The 13,068-nt window shown below is 43.3% G+C and overlaps 1 long non-coding RNA gene across 1 annotated transcript; it reads right to left on the bottom strand.

Moving 5' to 3' along the window:
- Positions 1-3,401: 3,401 nt before the first annotated feature.
- LOC135178114 (uncharacterized) lies at positions 3,402-12,551 on the bottom strand. The gene is made up of 3 exons (XR_010303360.1): positions 12,449-12,551; positions 9,871-9,971; positions 3,402-3,506 (listed from the first exon to the last, which is right to left on the bottom strand). It is a non-coding gene; the product is annotated as an uncharacterized LOC135178114 (long non-coding RNA).
- Positions 12,552-13,068: the final 517 nt, after the last annotated feature.

The following is a 13,068-nucleotide window of genomic DNA, read 5'->3' on the forward strand; positions in this document are numbered from 1 at the left end:
GAGCAGGGAATGTTTATTTAGCTAATGCGATGGCATAGGTAGGTTACAAAAACTTCATAGAGTTTTGGCAGAGAGGCGACCTCTTGAGCTCCAATTAAACTTACTTGTGTTAAATCAGGTGGTCTGTACAGCATCTCAGGTAGGACAGGTATAAAGCTAATTAAAAACACCCTGAAATCACAGTATCCCACTATGGATGTCATCCAAAACACCCATCTCAGTTCCTCATTTTTCTTGTAGCTCTGCAGCCAAACATGCCTCTGTATCTGATTGTGATGACAAATGTTGTGATGGGGTAGGGAAAAGGTTAATATGCTCTCCTAAATTAAGTCCCCAGAGAAGGCATTTCTTTATGACCCTCTTTTGTGCCATGAGGAAACCTTCTTTCCATATTTTAAAGGCAGTGTTACTTTGTTTGCTATAAAGGTTGAAAGGCTTTGATGTCAAGGCATCCTCTGGATATTTTTTTTAAGTCAGGAAACACTGCTCTTTTACAGATGTCTTTCAGTATGTTTTTGGAGTAGTCCTATAGATCAGGTATTTCCTTATTCTCGTCCTGTTTTGTCCAGTCCCTTGTTAGCTTGAACAACCAGTAACAGCTAAAGACTCATGAATCAGAAGTGATGTGAGACAGCTCTCTGGGAGTCACTGCAACTTCATTTGTGAGGAGGTTTGTAATATATTCCTGCATTTGTTCCTGGTAACACAAACAAGACAGTTCTGGGTTGCATTGGCAAAGAGCTGCAGATACACAATAACTCGAACCAGCTGTGCCATGGAGCTCATGTCCAGTGTCTGGATTATCAAGGGTCCAGCCTTAGCCATGCAGTCCAGTCTGGGCAGCATGGCTGCTGGTGCTGCCTCCTGACTGCGCTGGGGCATGCTAGCAAAAAGGTAAGCAGGACCCCATTGTGTCTTCCTGCATTCCCTATGGCCTCAAGACACTCAGGGATCTCATGCTAGTGTGGTCAACAGAGCTGCTCTTCAGCTGATGTTACACCAGCCCAGCCAAGTGACTGTGAACATGCCCACACGTACTGTCACCTTTCCATCCCCTCTCCAACTCATACTCTTACCACTCTCCATGCCTTTGGCATAAATAAATTCCTGTTGGTGGCTGGATCCTAACTTGTGTGTGAATTAAGTGGTGAGTGTAATGGTGCAATCTATTTACCTTAATATGAGAGACACCTCCTCAGCTCTGCAGTTTTCTTGCCTGGAAATGAGTTTCTTATAACGCAGACCTCTTTACCTCTGGCCATAAAGCTGTACTGCATCCTCCCTGTGAAATGCAGAGATGCAGTCTCAGAGGGTTGTTGGCTTGGTGTTTTTTTTTTTTAATGTATGCTACTTAGCAAATTAATTCTTAAAACTAGTGTATTGAGTCTTTAAAGTGTCACACATACAGTGGTCTGCTGCCTGAGGGCATGGGCTGCCCCTTGGGGTGGCGCCTGAGCAAGCACATTAACCTAATGATGCTGTTCAGGCATGAGATCTCGGAGCGGCTGGATGAGGGCCATAGGAGCTGTATAAGAGACGATGAGTTTGTGCTTGTCACTGTGTTAATCTGCACAGTTCATGCATACTGCTGCAGTCGGGAAAGTGACAAGAACGGCACACAGGAAACTACGTGGACAGAGATTTGTCATTCCAGCACAGAACTTGTTCACTGGTGCCATACTTCAAGAAAATGTATTTAATGTAACAGTGGATTAGCTCAGCAATGTGCCTTCATCAGGGGAGAATTTCAGGTTTATGTCTAAGTACACAAATGGTTACTTATGTTCCTTCATACCAGGTGGTATGATGTGTGTCTTGGTCTTCTGCTGCTGCATCCTAATCCTCAATATGTATATTAAATAAAGGTGGGTGATGCTGCTTTAGTTTCTAATCATGCTTTTTAAGAGGAGTTACTGGTCATAATGGTCTGTTTATAGAATATTCTCAGGTTTTATACTTGCCAGAGGTGTACAGAGGCAGCAGCAGGGGTATAGTTTGTCCAGATGCCAACTTCTCACAGAAGAAAAGCTTCATAAATCACTTACATGAACTGTCAGTGCTGTTAGCAACTCCCTCTGGTGCAGTACAGCTGAGGGGGTTGTGTTGAGCTCAGCACTCCCCTGCAGCCAGAGGAGTCCTGCTTTCGTTTATTTTTTCTTTCCTAATTACCTGTGGTCAGGAAAAGCTTGTCCAAGCTGAGGAACCTTTATAAAACACAATAGGTGATCAAAAAACCGTGGCAGCCTCTTCAGTGCCTAACAACTAATCGTGCACAGTAGCCTGCCTCTCTGCTAGAGTCAGCTTGGCATCACTTACTCCTCCTTAAGCATGACAATGAGCATTCCTTGCTGACTTTAAAAGAGCAGTGGTTTTGAAGAAGAAACAGTGTAGATGTCTGGACCCGAAGTCATGTAGCTAATGCTAACAATGCACACAAAAGCTTCCCAGTGTCAGATGAGAAGAACACGGGCCATAAATTCTCTGTCCGTAACTTATAGCCACACAGATGGTTTTAATTACAGTAGATGTTGTGTGAAAATTAACTTCAGCTTGTGCCTAAGTGGAGGAGCACTTGTGGAAAGGGGCTCAGGAGGTGAAGGCTATTTTTAAGACTCCTGTACATAGAACAATGTCTTTGTCTATAGCAGCGTGGCATCATTGACTCAAGGTGCAGATCTCACACGCAGAGGGGCAAGAAAAACATTGAGCTTTGTACAGCCACCTCGTGTATGGGGCTTGCCTGTAGATGTGGCATTTCACATAACTTCTGCTTAGTGTTTTTTAATCTGCTTCAACTTGTAGCTGGTCTACTTGTTGCATGGCATGAATAGTTTCTCTGTTGAATATCAGGCAAGGAAATAATTTAGATGAAAGTTCTTATCTAATCTGACATGCTGCTGTTCTTTCCTACACTGTTGTGCAAGAAGATGATGTATACCAGCCTTTTCCCCAGCCCTGGTGAGAAAGCCAGGAGAGACTTCTCCCTGCATTTGCACCCCATCTCTCCAGAGCTATAAGGCCTGCTTTAGGGATATAAAAGTGTATGCATGCTGCAGGGGTTATTTTAGGGAGCTGGAGCTACCAGGACTTCCTTACAAGGCACCAGCTCTCAGAGAAGCACGTGCATATTGACATCTGAGGCTGATGGGGTGAAAACCATCCCTATCGTCTCAGCTGCTACTCCCTTTACCTCCAAATACATCTATCGTGGCTGGGATGTGGCTGCCTTTTCCAGCAAGACAATGAGAGTGCCTTTGGACTTGCCAGGGCAGGTGATGTGGTGAGGGGACACAGCTGACTGAGCCAGCAGTCAAGCCAACAGGCACACGGGGCAGCTCCTTACCTTCCTGTGTGGAGCATTCTTCTTGGTGACTGCTGCTCAGTGTACATTTCCAGCTCTTAGAGTGAACCCTTCTATAAATCCAAATATGTCAGGGAGAAAGAAACGTCTCACAGTGGCCTCATCCTTGCAGTGTAGCCAGTCTCCAGGACGCTACCCAAGAAGCCTAGAAACAGAAAAGGAGAGCTACTGTTTCCTTCTTCATAGAACAGAATTTCATAGACACCTGAGCTTTATTTTGCCTTTTGTCCTTACTGTCTACTTTCCCCAGAACATGCAGACTTCCATTTAACATTTGGTATATGTAGATTTATAGAGAATCTTTTCCTGCTTTCTGAAATTCCTCACTTAGCCTGTTCAACTCCACGGTACTTCAACATTTGCTTTCAATAAGAAAAAAAATTGATTAAATCAGTGGCCTGGCCAAATCTAGTAAGTTTTTTCTGGCATTACTTTTAATGAGTCCCATTTATTAATTTTTTTTTCCCCCTACCTTACTTGTATAACAAATTTCCAGATATTAACGTCAAAAAAGGCAATATTTGACCTGTCATGAGAAAAATAAAACCAAACCAGCACACTTCCTTTTGTAGTTCTGGATCTCATGCTTTCTTAATGCCTATGAAAGAGTCATTTTGAAAAGTATAAATCTGGAGCTAAGTGTTAAAGCATGCTGGTTTATATATGATTATGTATGAGTGTGTATGTGCAATACACACACACACCCCACACCCCCCACTCACATTATAACATGTACCTCATGTTATAACATGTACATTGTAATCAAGCAACCACTGACCCATGAAGCCTTTTTATTTCTGGCAGGTTTTTGCCCTTTTTTCCTTTGCTCCTCCCCCCCCCCCCCCCAAAGATTGCTCTTTAATGTAGTTATGCTAAACCAGCGTTCACTTTGTGGTGTTTAAAAGCAGAAAGAATAAAAGAGAGCAATCTTTTTTTAAGCGTTCACGTATTATGAGTCTGTAGTTTTTGGCTTCAAATTAAAATGCCACTTGATTGTGTTTTTAAAATATTATGGCTTTGATAAGTTAATGGCATGAGAAAAATCCAGCTGAAATAAATAATAATAATAAAAGTCCTAACAACCATCAGCTGCCACCTCAGTCAAGCTCATGTAGTATGCTGTATAACTTTAGTATCTGAAGTGGATGTGTAATTACAGGATGGTAGAGGAAGAGGCCATTATTGGTGCAAATTGCTGTGAAAATCCATCAGTCATAGGAATTTGTCCTGGGAGTGCATGGATCCCAGGGAAGGTAGCAGGGTGAGGAGGAGATCTCTGGGTTTAGCATCTCCATGGGGCTAACGCAGTGTGCTGGGCACACTGTCTCAGAGGAAGGCAGGCACAACATTATGCTTTCACGGCAGCAAGAAGGGCAGCATGCGTTGCCCAGTGGGCTCCGCCTTGGCCTTGGTGGGACCACCCGCCACGCTGAGAAGGTGGTCAAGTTTCCACCACAGCTCCGTTCTTAACTTCCCAGGTAGAGCCAGCAGCAGTGTCAATTAGTTCCACTTATGGTTCTGTTTTTGAGATATTTGCCTCCGTTAATGGAAACCGGACTCACACTATCAATTTATTTCTCGTTCTGTGGGCCACCAGCTGGTAATGATATGAGTCTTGTTTACTGCTGACCTTGGCTGGATGTGAGTGAGTGACTTAGACGTAAACGGTTCCATCTTCCATTCCTAGACCCCTGAGCCTTTATTTCCTTCTGCCCTACCAAGGAACATACTGGTTTTAATAAAATATATTGCCACCACTTTGAATATTTATATGCTTGAACCATTTGAAAAAAAAAAAAAAATCTCTTCTCATTAGTCTGGTTAGGCAAAAATAGCCCAAAGAGAGCATCTCTTGCCAACATTTTCTTTGGTTACTGCTACCGAAATGTCCCATTTTATTCTATGGCTGAACTGCAAGACAGTTATTCCTTGTTAATCGTGAGCCTAGTGCCATTAAGCCTGCCAAGTAACAGTATAGCCAATATAACTCCTACTCACTTTATAAAGACAAACATTAAAGTCATCACTCACTTTGTGGCTAAGAAAGGGGAACATGAAGGAGCATACCAGATGAACCTCAGACAGTACAGCCTTTGGCACCTGCCCCAAAACTCCACGCTGCTGTAAATGCTGTCAGCTGCCAAATCCACCTGGTTACTGTGAATCTTGAGATTGTGGCCATACAATGGTAGCAGTGGCTGTACGGTGCCAGAGCTAAAACACTGCAGTGGTGAAACTTCCTGTGACCGAGGACACATGAGGATACACCTTTTACTAGTCTCATGCCACTTGACTTCTATTTGTTCCTGGATTTAAAGCTATGCTTAAAGCCATATCACTTGGTGTTGTGGACCAGTCTGTGGCAGCATTAGAGGGTATTCTGACTTGTTAAAAATTGTATTTCTCTTAGGTTTTTCCCTTCTGTGGGAAATGGACACTCAGAAAGCTTGCTCCAGTTGCAGATAAAACCAAATGTTGCACTGGAATTCCCAGTGGGACAGCAGGTCTCTTGTTTGAGGAGCTCTGGGCAGTATGTAGCTATACATAGTGCTTAAAGAGGAGCAGTGAAGCTTTCCTCAAGACCTGATTTCTGCAATACAGTAGCTGGACTCTGAGACTCTAATAGAAGGTAGCTGATCATTATGATACTGCTTTGCAAGTATAAACTGCAGATTATACCCTGGCTTTTCACCTCCAGATCTTCTGGAAAACAATGAGTAATGTAGTGATTTACTGAGGTTAGTGTGTTATTTTGAATTTAATATGCTGAGACATCAGTGCAGATGCTTTGGGTGACGCTCTTAGAAGCGCACAGCACAACCTTTCTGTCAGGATGAGTAACAGCCTATTTAGCAGAAGGTGGTGGTGCAGCACATCCAGCAGTCCACTTAGCCTTGGAACAATGCAGCTGCCTAGAAACGGGGTTTGAGGCTGTGGTGTCAAGGCATGCAAATGTCTTACTGGTGCTGAGATTAGCTGTTCTTTTATGGGTGTGCATTTTCCAGTCAAAGTACCTGACCATTTCTCAGCTTAAAGACTTTTCTGCATATTAATGAAAAGAAACACTTTTTTGTTCTTACTTATCTCACTATAAACTTTCACAAAGAGACCATCAGTGGATTGTTGTATGTTTTTTGGCACATACTTCCTTTAAGTTTCAATAAAACCTACTCACACACATTAACAGTATATACACAGGCATGAATCATTATTAATCCTTGCTTAGGGAAAGGAGTTTATGGGGTCCCAGCTGTACAGGGCTTGATACAAAAACTCAAGGTCTTGTTCTTGTGGAGCCACCTGCAAATTTCTGAACCCAAAGGGCTGCCTTTGCTCATCAAGGCAATAAAATATACTCTTGTTCTTGCTGGTGTGAGGGGTCTTGAGAATTGCAGTCCTGATGATGTAAGGGGTTGCAATGCACAGAGCATGATACTGTCTGGAGCTCCCCCATAGAGAGTATGGTGAGCTCCTCCCTGCCAGCTCTGCATGAGCCAGGCACTGGAAGGAATCTCAGGGAGGAGTGGGGTGGTGAGCCACAGTAGTTGCCCAACAGTGGGAATGCTGGTGGTGCAAACACGTAAAGCTTCATTGTTTAACTGACAGTGATTTAGCTGGAGAAGGATTCAAACAGCCTGCCCCTAAAATGCAGGGTTCTGTGGTTGGAGATAAAGGAGCCAGGTTTAGTCATGCTTCCTGCACCGCAGGCTCTGGGGATAACATCCACAGACACCTCTGTGTGAGAGCACACAGCCTGAAGCAGCGCTGCTTGGACAGTGTTCTCGATGCACTGTAACCCTTACAGCCTGCAGTACAGGTCCAGTGCAGTCAATTTAACAGAGTTGGGCGTGATGATCTGAAAGGTCTCCTCCAACTAAAACATTTTCATGATTCAAATATAGACTGAACAAGTTCTAAACCTAGTGGAAGAGCAAGAAAGAAAAACTCAGAAGTAGATAGAATTTGAGATTGGGTAATGCTAAGAAAAGAGAAGAACACAGAAATAAGCAAAGTAAGCAAGTCCAAGGTAAATAAGGACTAGGATCTTTCACTGAGATATTCTGAAGCCATTCATCTACCAGCAGCAATAACTTATGCTTGGAACACCAAGGAAAATGCTTGGAAAATGGAACTTCTGCTACAAGACTGCAGCTGAAACTACTGTAGTCAAGTTCTTCACACTGTACAGACAGGAATGGATAGATTATCTATACACACACAAGAAAGGTATAACTTCATTTTTAAAACCTGCTATTTCCAATGCCATCAAGCTGGTGCCTATTCCTGCCTGACCAAGGGGCCACCAGGTCCCCCAGCCTTTGACCCACTCCCCTTCACCCAGTGCACACCGTGGGGACTCACTAGTGATGACACTAGTGCCAGGTAGGCACAGCTTGAGGCTTCTGTCTTTCCTGGGGCCCATTATAAAGGGGATTGGGCAGAAAGGGCAAAGTGGTCACACTTAGGGTAGGAGGAGACTCCAACAGAACCCAGGTGCTCTGAGTTTGGGGGAGAAAAGGGGGAAAATGCAGTGTGGGGTGGGAAAGGGGCAGATATGGTGTAAAGGGGGAGATGGTGCTGAAAGGAGGGAGACAGAAATGAAAAAAAGAGGAAGATGGGGGAAGAGATGGAGAAGGAGGAAGATGAGGGAAAGGAAGATGAAGAGGAAACTGTGACATCTCTTCCAACTCTGATGATACTGTGATACTGTGAAAGGAAGGAGACAGTAAAAGAGGAAGGTGGGGGAAAATAGATGGAGAGGAAAGGAGGGAGCTGGGGGAGAAGTGGGATGAAAAAACATTAAAAATGAAAACTGGACTGTACGAAACTGGTGCTCCTGCTCTGGCAAGGGGGTTGGACTGGATGATCTGGTCACTTCCAGCCCCCCACTTGTGTGATTTTGTGATTATTCCTTCAACTCCCACAGGATGAAGGCATGGCTAGCTGGAAGTGGTCACTTCCATCAGTTTGCTTTACTTCTCTCTCAACCCTAAGTGACCTCTTAATGCTTGCTTGGTAGCACAAACTGCCATCAAAACGTCTTTAAAAAAGACAGCTGAGAAATTCCCTGGACTCGGAGGAAACTGATGTCTGAATGCAAAATTCAGCCCAGCAGGCACCCTGCCCACATAAATGTCTCCTGAATAGACTGATGCATTTGGCTGCTTTGCTTGGACAGACAAGCATCCAGGTTACACAACTGGTAAAATGGGATCCACCATTTGTTTCAAAACACATTTAAGAACACGCTGTATGATGAAGTAGTAGTACTTATATGAAATACTCAGCTTAGTAGTATGAAATTAATACTTGAATCATGTTCTATGGGATGATAATCTCACAGCTATCTTTTCCAGGTGTCAACAAGACAAAACCAAAGGACATGAAGGAATGACCATAAATCGGCAGTGATACTCTTTAGGCCTGTCTTAAAGATACTTCCCTGTCCTTGGTCAGAGCTGATTGCCAGGTGGTGTGGTGGAACATTTCTCCCTGCCTGTGGCCCACTGATGGAGCTGGCTGACTTTTAGCAACTGCTGTCCTACGCCTCTAAAAGCCCTGAAACATGGGAAGCAGTGATGTGGTCGATCATTAGCTCCACATGCTACTCACGTGTGCTGCCAAAGGAGCCTCAGAGGGAAAATAGTGTCTCATGTAGGAAAGAGTCCAGTTGCCAGTTATGCTGTGCAGAACTTGTTGTGCTGGTGCAGAAATCTGGGAAGCTTTGCAGCAGGCAGCCCCAGCCCAAAGTTCCTCTTTGCCCTAAATGATGGAGCAGGAACATGGCTGTGCTAGGGTTAGGACAGGTCATCTCTCCACAGGTATTTGCTTCAGTTGGCTTTGAAAGATTGTAGCTTTATAAGGCTTTTGAAAGTATTGACCATATATACCTGAAGGGAGGCTGTAGCCAGGTGGGAGTTGGTCTCCCAGGCAATCAGCAGCAGAACAAGGGCACACAGTCCCAAGTTGTGCTGGGGGAGGTATAGACTGGATGTTAGGAGGAAGTTCTTCCCAGAGAGAGCGATTTGCCATTGGAATGGGCTGCCCAGGGAGGTGGTACCATCCCTGGAGGTGTTCAAGAAAAGCCTGGATGAGGCACTTAGTGTCATGGTCTAGTTGATTGGAAGGGCTGGGTGCTAGGTTGGACTGGATGATCTTGGAGGTCTCTTTCAGCCTGGTTGGTTCTGTGGAGCTATATAAGGGATATTATAAAAAGGGTATTTTTTCAGTGAGTATTTGAAAACAAACCTGCAGTTTGAATAAGTTTGCAAGCCCCTATTACATTAAACATTTGGGCTATGTTTGTGTACAGTGATTTATAATCATGGAATCAGGGAACTGTTTCATTTGGAAATGACCTTTAAGATCATCTAGTCCAGAGAGATTAGGGACACAAACTTGCTATTTAAGAAAAACATTTTGTGATTAAATAAATGAAAAAGGAAAAAAAAAAAAAAGAGCAAAGCTCAACCTCCTCAGACCAAGGGAAATGATGATGATACACTTACAGTAGGTACTGCGCTGCTATTGGCATATCTGTCATGGAAGGATCCTCTTCATCAAATCCATTAGAACCAGGACCATTTGCTTAAGGAGTGTTGCCTTCTGTCTGGAACAGAGTGAGATAGGGAGAACTCCACTCAGCAATGATTAGTAACATTTCCACAAAGGTTTCAGTTTTTGTGGGGAGAGAAGAAATTAATCTTTAGAGAAATGCAACCTTGCAAATGTGTGCATAGATCCCCATGTCCACAGTAACTTTGAGGTACTTACCCCTTAGGGGATTTTGCTTAAAGCTGCGACAGATACTGATAAAACACCCAAATAGAACATTTTATAAGATGACTTCAAACCCACCCATGTGGGAATCCTTCTCCATTTCAGAGTAGCGAGTATAAAACCTTAGTCTTTATTGCATCCCACCCTTCTTATCCAGACAGATAGTGGTGAGTAGGAAAATGAAGAGGGATCAAGAATGCTGAGATAGCCATTGAGAACCAAGCAGGTTTGGAAGTGGGTATCACTGGAAGGTCTTCCTTTCCATCATCTTTCTGAAGGGACAGAGGTGCCCTGTGTGAACTCTGGTGGAGAAACTGGCTTTTTGAATCTCTGTGAGGATTCAGTTTATTAATAGAGTGATGCTGAAATAATCAGAGGATTCTGCAAGAATTTTCCTTATGTGAAACATCACCAAAATTGATCTTCTGAGAATTCCACTGTTATCATTATCCACCGTGGCTGACTTGTGCAGGTATGTGGAACTATAGAGAGCTTCTCTTTCTCAATCCTTTCATCAAAGCAAACAAGAGCAGAAAGTATCTTTAGACTGTATTTTTTGTTGTTGTTTTCTTTGTGTAGGCATTTCTGGTGGGCAGAACCTGTCCTGGATGCGAGACCAGCCTTGAGATCTCCAAAGGGCTGAGCATCTTAATGCTAGATCATGGTGCAAAGCTATGGGTGGTAAAACCATTCTGAGATGTGCAGATGCTCATCCCTACAGTGAGGTTGCACTAATACTTCGAAAGCTCTTTGGTGCACCTGTCCCTTGAAAAGAAAGCAAAGTACATAAGTGACAGAATGGATCTTGCAGAGAAGTCATTCATCACTCATTAACATCTCAACTGCAGTTGAGCAATGATGGTGAAAAACTCCATCTGTTCAGAGTAGTTTAGTGGTAGCTTTTCAATTGACAGTAAGTTGTACTGAGTCCTATTGTAAATGTTTTCTGACAAGCAACTCATTACTACCAACTTTTCAGTGAACGTTTAAGTTCCTTACATAACAATTTTCAGGATAATACAAGAAAGTAAAATGTACATATGCTATTCTTGCACTGCAAGGCTCAGCAAACTGTGTGGTTAATGTACAAAGCTCAACAAAGATGCATTCAGATGAAGGACTCATCTAAAAGTCAACAAAATCAGATGCAGTGTTTGGGGATACGGTGGGAAATTGCATTTACATTCTCTGACTGCCATTACTTTCTGAAATAAGGTGTTCCTTTTTTTTCCCCTGTGATCACATTTCAGAAACAAGTGTGTCATTTGAAAACTGTATTTCCTCTATAAGTAATCATGACTGGGAGGCTAAAAAGGATGGATGGAAGAGAAATACAAAGAAGTACATTTCTACTCATTAAGAGGTGACAGAGCCTGAGGCTAGTGGCAATGGTTTGAACCAGAGAACAAGCTTTTAAGATCCCAGCATGTACTTCTCTTCTGTCTGTGCAATGGGACTACAAATGACCAAGCTGTGTGTAGTGGTTGGGGTGATTCGGAGTCTTGGGAAAGAATCTCTCACCCTTTTCTGCATTGCCACATGATGAAGAAGAAACTTAAACCTGGATGGCTTTAACACACGGTGCTGAAGTTAAGAGTACGGCGGCAGAGTTGAAGGCAGAGAAGAGAGGTTTGCTCATGTAGCACCACTACTAGACATGGGGGCTGCTGGCGCTGGTGGTGAGCCCAGAGGAACAAGGGTCTCTGGCAGCTTCATCCATGTGCCATGTGTCACTGTGGCCCAAGACAGAGATTAAATCTACAGTCTACAGAAACAGATGATGCATTCTCTTTGCTAGTCCATGTTGAGGTCTGTTAGGTTGCTTAGAGGCTGACTTGTCCAGAGTCACAAGAAGAAAGTCACACCTGTCACTTAAGTAATAAAGGCTGAGCTGCTCTAATCCATGATTCATTGAAGAACAGCAGTACAAGTGTAGACAAGTAACTGACTTCTAAGTGTAATAAGCTAAAGCTAAATTCAGATTTGGAGGGATGGTTTGCACCTGATTTCTTTGTAAGTAACATGCTTTAACAATTCTTGAAGGCCTTGTATGTGACTGAATTTTATTTCACCTGTATTCCATAAGGCAAGATTTAGTGGCTGGCTTACAAGAACTAATAAGCATCTAAAGCAAGCTATCTTAAAATGTCAATATGAGTCTGGCTGAAAAAAAAAAGCCTTGTCTCTAGCCACCTGTTACACACTGGAGTTAAACAGAGAAGTTAGACACACAAGTCCTTTTTCCTGGAAGCCATCTGCACAAATATTGATTGAGTAATTTCATAAAATACTAATTTAGTAATTTACCAGTTGATGAGGTGATAGTGCACAGCGTAGATCCGAGTTCTTTGGCATTTCTCCTGCAGCTAAAACAACACTGATGAGCACTTCTTTTGCCATTGGCATTACTGCAAAAAGAGACACTGGAATCAAGTCCAACATAACCTACTGAGAGAGTCTGTAAAATATTTTCCTATTAACAACAGAATAAAAACTAATGTGGTATTCCAGAAAACTGAATGGCACTCGCATTCCATAATCTTCATGAGATCAGCTTGCACAGAGTTTTGTTTTCCCTTTGCCTGCTTTGAGGCTGTTTATATTAATTCCATCCAGTTTTATTTTAATTAGTTTCAAATTCTAGGGACTCAAGATCATCATGGTATTTAAAAGACTGAGTTTCAGCAGCCATCAGCAGCAGCTTTTTCATGCCTCAACTATTTAAGAGTTGCAGACTGTTTTTCTCCCTCCAGACAGTGACCTTGCTGTGGCGACTCGTGCCTTTGTGACCCTGGGCTGGTAGCAGCTGCCTGCAGCAAACCATCACTGAGGATGCAGTCACAGATCATGTACTCGCCACCTCCACCACCTTGCCGCAATCCTGCAAGCCCTGCAGAATGCCCAGCTGAGAACTCCTGTCCTGTCTC

This window comes from Pogoniulus pusillus, chromosome 9 (assembly GCF_015220805.1).
Source record: "Pogoniulus pusillus isolate bPogPus1 chromosome 9, bPogPus1.pri, whole genome shotgun sequence".
In the NCBI taxonomy this organism is placed as follows: Eukaryota; Metazoa; Chordata; class Aves; order Piciformes; family Lybiidae; genus Pogoniulus; species Pogoniulus pusillus.